The sequence below is a fragment of the Nicotiana tabacum genome, chromosome 13, assembly GCF_000715075.1.
Source record: "Nicotiana tabacum cultivar K326 chromosome 13, ASM71507v2, whole genome shotgun sequence".
NCBI lineage: Eukaryota > Viridiplantae > Streptophyta > Magnoliopsida > Solanales > Solanaceae > Nicotiana > Nicotiana tabacum.
In genome coordinates this window covers 52,752,069-52,759,384 of record NC_134092.1, presented here as the reverse complement: position 1 = coordinate 52,759,384, position 7,316 = coordinate 52,752,069, and the positions used below count along the sequence as shown (strand labels likewise).

Below are 7,316 nucleotides of genomic sequence, written 5' to 3'. Positions count from 1 at the left end.
ATACTATACTATATTTGACTAGCGGTCATAACTTAAGTGTGTGTTTCGAGCTCGTCAAATTTTTGCGCCGTTGCCGGGGATTGGTAATCAATAATGTTTGAAATAGTTTGTAGTGCTAATTCAAAAAATTTTCTTTTTATTTTATTTTTTCCCTTTTTACATTTGGTGTTCTTTGGTTGTGTGCGGGTTACAGGTTAAGGTCGGTACATGACTCAAGCTTCTGCGACAGTAGTGCTATCATACGAGCCAGAGTTAGAAACAAAACTACGACAACTGAGGAAGGAAAAAGATCTCATTGAGAAGCTAGGAAAGGTTGGGCAATCCCCAACCCAAGAGACTATGTCCGGAAACGGTGATGATAATGTAGATTTGGCTGCAAGAGAGGTAGCCCAACAACGCGGAAAAGCTGCACGGGATGCAGAGGAAGCAGCTATGAGAGATGCATAGAATATATACGAAGAAGAGAGGGGTCTCAAACTTAATCAACATCAACCCTTTCTTGGGAGACCACTGGGAGATTATGCTAGACCAGTCTACAATTAAGGATTATCCAGTTTTAGACCACCTCCAGTTGCAACAAACAATTTCAAGTTGAAGTAAAGGTTGCTTCAAACCCTTCAAAATTGATGTGTCTTTAGAGGGAAGCCAAACGAAAATCCAAACACACATGTAATGGACTTCGAGGAGATTATGAACACCTTTCAATACAATGGGGTGTCATAATATGCAGTGTACTTAAGGGCATTCCCCTTTTCACTTAAAGATGATACTAAGGAGTGTCTTTGGAGTTTGTCCAGTGGATCAATTAGAACTTGGAGGAGATGACCAAAAAATTCCTTGATAAATATTTCTCCTCAGCTAAAACGGGCAAGTTTAGAAGAGAAATCCATATTTTTTGCCAGAAAGAGACTGAAACTAATTTTGAAGCATGGGAGAGGTTTAAGGAGATTGTTAGAAGGTGTCAACATAGCGGAATTGTACTCTGGATGCAACTCCAGGATTTTTGGGAAGGATTGACACCGGCATCGCGTAGAACATTGAGCAATCTGTGGCCCTCTGAGAGTGCTGAAAGAAGAAAATCAAGTGATGTTTACCAAGTTGATGCTACTACATATGTGCAGGTACAACTTGATACTATGGCTAAAGAAATACGAAAGTTGACCTTAGCTTCGATATAAAATGAGCCCCATGCTGTTTGTGATATGTGTGGAAGAGGAAACCCTACTCATGAGTGTCAAGCCTCAGCTGAGGAAGTGAATTATGTGGGAAACTATAATGCAATGGTTCACAGGCACCCCGGTTTTTCATGTAGTTTACCTGGAAGTACTGTAAATGCTTGGAAACAAAATAACTCTAGACCCGAGGGACAAACAGCTCCAACATACCAAAATCATCAGAGGCAAGAATTTCAGCCCCAACAACCCATTCAGCCTGGTCTAGAGGATCTAATGAAGGCCTTCATTATCAAGACAGATGAGAGGCTGGACGCCCATAGAGCAGCTATCAAAGAGTTGGGCACATCTTTTCGAAACCTGGAGAAACAAGTAGGATATATTGCAACAATATTATTTGAAAGGGCACCAGGAAATCTCCCAGTTAATACTGAGAGAATCATAAAGAAACAGTGAATGTTGTAACTCTGAGAAGTGAGCAAGTGTTGATAGATCTCACCCCGATCCAAAATGATGTGAAACTTGAAAAAGAAAGTGGGGAGAAGCTGAAGAATGATGTTGATAAAAAGAAGAAAGGCCTGATCAAAGCAGAGAAAAACAAGAAGGAATAAAAATCGAGAAGGGAGGAACATGATGAGAGCGAGCATATGTCTGCTTTACCTTTCCCCCAAAAGCAAAGTAGAGAAAAGTTGGACAAGCAGTTTGGGAGATTTTTGGATGTGCTGAAATAGGTTCATGTTAACTTACCCTTCATAGAATTGCTCTCACAAATGCTTGCTTATGCCAAATTCTTGAAGGAGATCCTTACAAAGAAGAGGAAGATAGAAGAAACCTCAATGGTGAAGCTCACAGAGCATTGCAGCGCGATATTGGAAAATAAACTCCCACAAAAGTGTTGAGATCCAGGGAGTTTTACTATACCTTCCTGTGTAGGAACTATTTATTTTGATAAATCATTATGTGATTCTGATGCCTCGATTAATTTAATGCCTCTATCTATTTATAGGAAACTGGTGAAGGAGATTGGAGATATAAGGTCAGTGTCAATATCTTCGCAGCTGGCAGACCAAACGACTATAATACCTGAGGGGATAGTGGAAGATATGTTAAATCGGGTGAATAAGTTCGTATTTCCTGTGAATTTTATAGTGGTGAATATAGAGGAGAACAAGGAGGTTCCCCTTATCCTAAGAAGACCATTCTCAGCAACAGGTAGATCTATATTGGATATACACAAGAGAAAACTCATGCTTAGAGTGGGTGAGGAGACTGTTACTTTTGAGATGAATGTAGCAAAGGGAGCACAAAAAGAAAAACCAGCTACAAGTGTTGAGTGGAAAGTGAAGGGCTCGAAAGAGAAGGTTGCACTGAATGAGAAAGATAAGTGTGGGGTGTACCCCAAAAAGGTCGAGCAGAAGCTGTCTACATAGATGTGTGCATTAGTTCGAGAGCGAAGGATGGAGCTCGACTTCGACTCAGACCCCGGCTAGATGTTCAGGAAAGTTTCCTTTTACCTTATGCTTTTTAATTGTGTGTTATTGGGACATGCCACAACTTAAAGTATGGTGTTGGGGGATAGTTGTATGTTGTATGTATATATGTTAGTTTTGTGAGTTGTATTAGTTTGGAAAATTGAAAAAACCATAAAAATTTGAAAAACATTTCGATTTTTCCCGACGATGGATATCATTTGACGGGTTTCTCGAAGGATTAAAGTCGAAAGAAAAAGACAAAAATATTTTCTTTTGTTAGGTAGTGTAACAATTCCCCCTTGGTTTTTCTTCGAGCCGCGATTCTTTTCCAACGGTTTTGTTTGAACCGGGTGTAGTTAGTTTTTATTTTTGTTAGGAGTAGGAAACCTTGTGCTGTGATTTGAATTGAAGGCAATGTCTCTTGACTTTATTTTACCTTGAGAATAGTGAGTACTTTAATTGTGAAGTTTCGACTCAGGTTTTGGCTCTTGTACAAGTACCTTAAATTGTATGATCTTAACTTTGCTTAACTGCTTTGACAAGAGTATCGTGATAGTCCAATCCTGAGTGAGTTATGTACCGTGTGTGTGTGAGGTCTTGTTTTATTCTATGCATTGCATTTGGTGTCTAGAACGTGTGTTTGCAAAGAGAAATAGTAATTCATTCAGTCTAGGAAGTGATATAGGTAATTCTTTGTTGAGCCAGATATATGCTTTTACCCACCTAATCGTTATGTATCATAGTTAACCTCTCTGAGCCTGTAATCTTGTTTCTTTGGCAACCACATTACAAGCCCTTACCATTTGTTTAAATTGACCATCTATTCGAACCTTTACCACTCGTCAACACTTGAATTTATTATGAACTTTGTAAAAGTTGAAGTGTGGGGTGATTGGGTTGGCTTTTGAGTGAACTATTGAAATAAGGAGAAAGGTGCGTGATTTTGAAAAAATTCGAGCCACTTGAATTGAAAAATAATAAAAATAAGAGTATGAGTATGGAAAATGTTCCTTGATAGTGGTAACTTGATGTAATTATGCTTAAAGGAGTAGGGAGTTAATGTATATTGATATGAAGCTAGGGTTATTGTTTGACATAAATGTGGAGTTTTGAACAATAAATTGTATGTATTAAAGTTCTTAGGGAGGTGTAGTCACTCTTATATCCAAATGTATCATACTCATCCCATAGCCTACATTACAACCAACGAAAGTCCTACTTGATTCTTGACTGAATAAGCTCAATTAGTAGAGTAGTACACTACGGGCAAGTCCGTGGTACGCCTTTTGTGGTATATGAATGTTGTTTCTGAGAGTGAATGAATTTTTTCTATCTTGAGTTCCTGATTGTTCGTAAGGAAAGGTAATTCTTGGCCTATGTGTTAGAGTAAGTGAGCGGGTTATAAAATCGTGTGGTGCTTTTGAGTCAAATCTCGAGGCGATGATGTTACAGTATTGTGCTTAGTGTATTTTAAATATTCTTGGTGTGATGAGTTAGGAGAGTTGTTGAAAAAAGACGTGTCTATATGAAGTGTAGTTTGATTGCTCGAGGACGAGCAATGGTTTAAGTGTGGGGTGTTGACGGTAGGCTATAAGTATGTGTTTTAGTCACTTATTGCACTCTAGTTCAGTACACTTTATTCATGTTTGAGATTTAATTGATAGTGTTTTGCACCTATTGTGTGTTTTATACCTTGTAGAAGTGATTTCGAGCTATGTAGATGTTATGGAATGAATTCGAGCTATTTGGAGCCCAAGGGATTAAGCCAGAATCGTGTTCGGGGGTCGAGGACCAAGTCTAGACGTCAAAAATTGAGATTTTATCATTACTTTAAGAAATCTCCACTGCCACAACATGTGGGGCGGCGCGTGGGGCGCTGTTCTTGTGAAATTTCCTACTGTCTATCAGAACTTAGCTATCTGAATTTCCCCACTAATGCCCCGCATGGCGCGTCTCCCCATGAGGCGTGCCTGTGCAATTTTTACAGAGTGATTTTCCTATTTCGGCTAGGAGAAGGAGGTTTCATCTGGGGCCGACCCTACATGATATAAATACATGGAAAAACGTTATTTTCTAGACTTTTTTGACATACTTTAGACCGAAGGAAGCTAAGGAAGAGTGGGAGGAGCAAAAGCACAATGATTGCATCATTCCTTCCTCACTCAAGACACGAGTTTGGATAGAATTTATGTTTTCCTATACTTTAATTTTATTTGTGATGAATTGCTCCATATCTATGGAATAGTTCTCTTTAGGGTTTGATGGATTTGGTATATTAATGATTGTTTGTGGATTATAACTTTAGTTTTATGTATTGAAGGGTCTTTGGATGATTTAATTGTTGCATCTATATTTAGTTGTTCATGTAATCGAGAGAGGCATAACTTGTGATATCTCTGCATTATGTTGTTGGTTGAGTTCATTAATTCTTCTTTGTAATCGAAAGAGGCTAGTTGAATTATTGATTAAACCTTGTTTGGAGGATAATCGAGAGAGAGTTTCCTAAAGACCAATCCACTACACATTCTTGCACATCTTCACGTGCTTATATTGGTTCATCTTGTGAGGTTAAAACTTAATCAAGAGAGGAGTTTTTGCTGAACGTTTGAATTATTAATTGAGTGAATTCGAGAGACTCACTTAAACATTAGAAGTGAATTATCTAAAGTTAGATCCCAACAATTATCTTGTACCTATCCTATCAACCCCTACTTTCTCCCATTGATAACTTTCTTGCTTACCTTTGTTGCGATTGTCATTAGTCAATTGCTTTAGATTCTTAGTTAATTGTAGTTAGAAATGATAGAAATCTCAATTGTTTATTATCTTGGATAGCAATCAAGCTAGAAACTAAAAGAATATTATTTAAATCTAATCTATGTGGATACAATATTATACTATACTATATTTGACTAGCGAGAATAATTTAAGTGTATGTTTCGAGCTCGTCATAACCAAGAAACTTATAAGTCAACTGGAAAAAACCTGTTGGAAATGAAACTACTAGCAATGATACCACTAGTAGATATGGTGAAAGATCCATCACTATATGTCACTACTGTAATAGAATTGGTCATAAATATTCCTTTTGGAAATTTCATAACTCAAATACTACTGGATGGATCTGGAAGATAAAAAACTAGTCCTATTATTAATAGAACTAACCAAAAAGGACCTAAGAAAGCTTGTGTACCTAAAAGAAGGCAATAATCTTTCTTTACAGGAACACCACAGAAAAAGTCGAAAAGGAAAGTGGTATCTCGATAGTGCGTGTTCCAGTCACATGACAGGCGATAAAAAATTATTCAAAGAAGTCACAAAGATAAATTGAGAAAATGTCAAGTTCAGTGATGATTCACAAGGCAAAATTGTTGGCACTGGAACAGTCCTATTCAATAACAACTGTGATATCACATAAGTTTATCTTATAGATGGACTTAATTACAACTTGCTAAGCATAAGTCAACTATGTGACTCTGGATATGACGTGAATTCCAAGAAAACTGGTTTTGCTATTGAAGATGAATCAGGTAAAATCATTCTTCCGGGAAAAAGTATGCAAATGTTTATATTCCGAACTACATTGAAAACCTTGATATCCACATTTGTCTAGCATCCATATCTAATGATCCATAGCATTGGCTTAAGAAACTTGGTCATTCAAGCATGCATTTGATTGAAAAACTATCTAGACATGAACTAGTCATTGGTCTTCCCAAACTCAACTTTTTTAGAAATCAAGTGTGCGATGCATGTGAACTAGGTAAGCAGAATAGAACATCTTTCTAACCCAACGATGTTGTCTCCACAACCAAAACTCTTTAGCTATTGCATATGGATCTATTTGGATCTGCTAGAACTGCTAGCATATGAGGAAAATGATATAAATTTGTTCTTGTTGATAACTACTCACGTTTTACATGGGTAATATTTCTAACCCAAAAGATGAAGCTCTAAAGAATTTTGAAATTTTCTGCAAAAAGATAAAATGAGAAAAGGGGAACCTTATTTCAACTATAGAAAGAGATCATGGAGGAGAATTTGAGAGCAGATCATTTGAAGTATTCTTCAATGAACAAGGATATACTCAAAATTTCTCAGCATCTAGATCACGCCAGTAGAATGGAGTAGTGGAACGCAAAAATCGAACTCTGCAAGACATGGCCAGAATAATTGTATTGGAGCATTCTCTACCAAACCACTTTTAGGCAGAAGCAGTCAGCACAACTTGTCATATACTGAATATATGTCTTATTCAACCCATTCCGAAGAAGACTCGATATGAACTATGGAAAGACAAAAGACCAAACATTGGCTACATTCACCCTTTTGGAAGCAAATATTTTGTCCATAACAATGGTAAGGACAATCTTGGCAAGTTTAATCCAAGAAGGGATGAAGGTATATTTCTTGGTTACTCTAATAACAATAAATCTTTTAGAGTTTATAATAAATATATCTTGTGTGTAGAGGAATCAGTTCATGCTTTTTTTGATGATAATAACTTTATGGCCAAGAAATGAGTCATTGCATGTGATGAATATATTAAGAAGGATAATTCTAAGATCAAAGAATCACCTGAACCAAAAAGAATCAATTCACAGTAGCAATGAAAACTCAAAAGTCAATGAACGAAGCTGCTGACAAGAATGCTGAATCTCAGAAGGAGTCG

At 37.1% G+C, this 7,316-nt stretch overlaps 1 non-coding gene across 1 annotated transcript; it reads right to left on the bottom strand.

The window, feature by feature from the left end:
* Positions 1-869: 869 nt before the first annotated feature.
* Positions 870-976, bottom strand: LOC142168476 (small nucleolar RNA R71). Its single transcript, XR_012698335.1, has one exon. It is a non-coding gene; the product is annotated as a small nucleolar RNA R71 (small nucleolar RNA).
* Between the last annotated feature and the right edge of the window lie 6,340 nt (positions 977-7,316).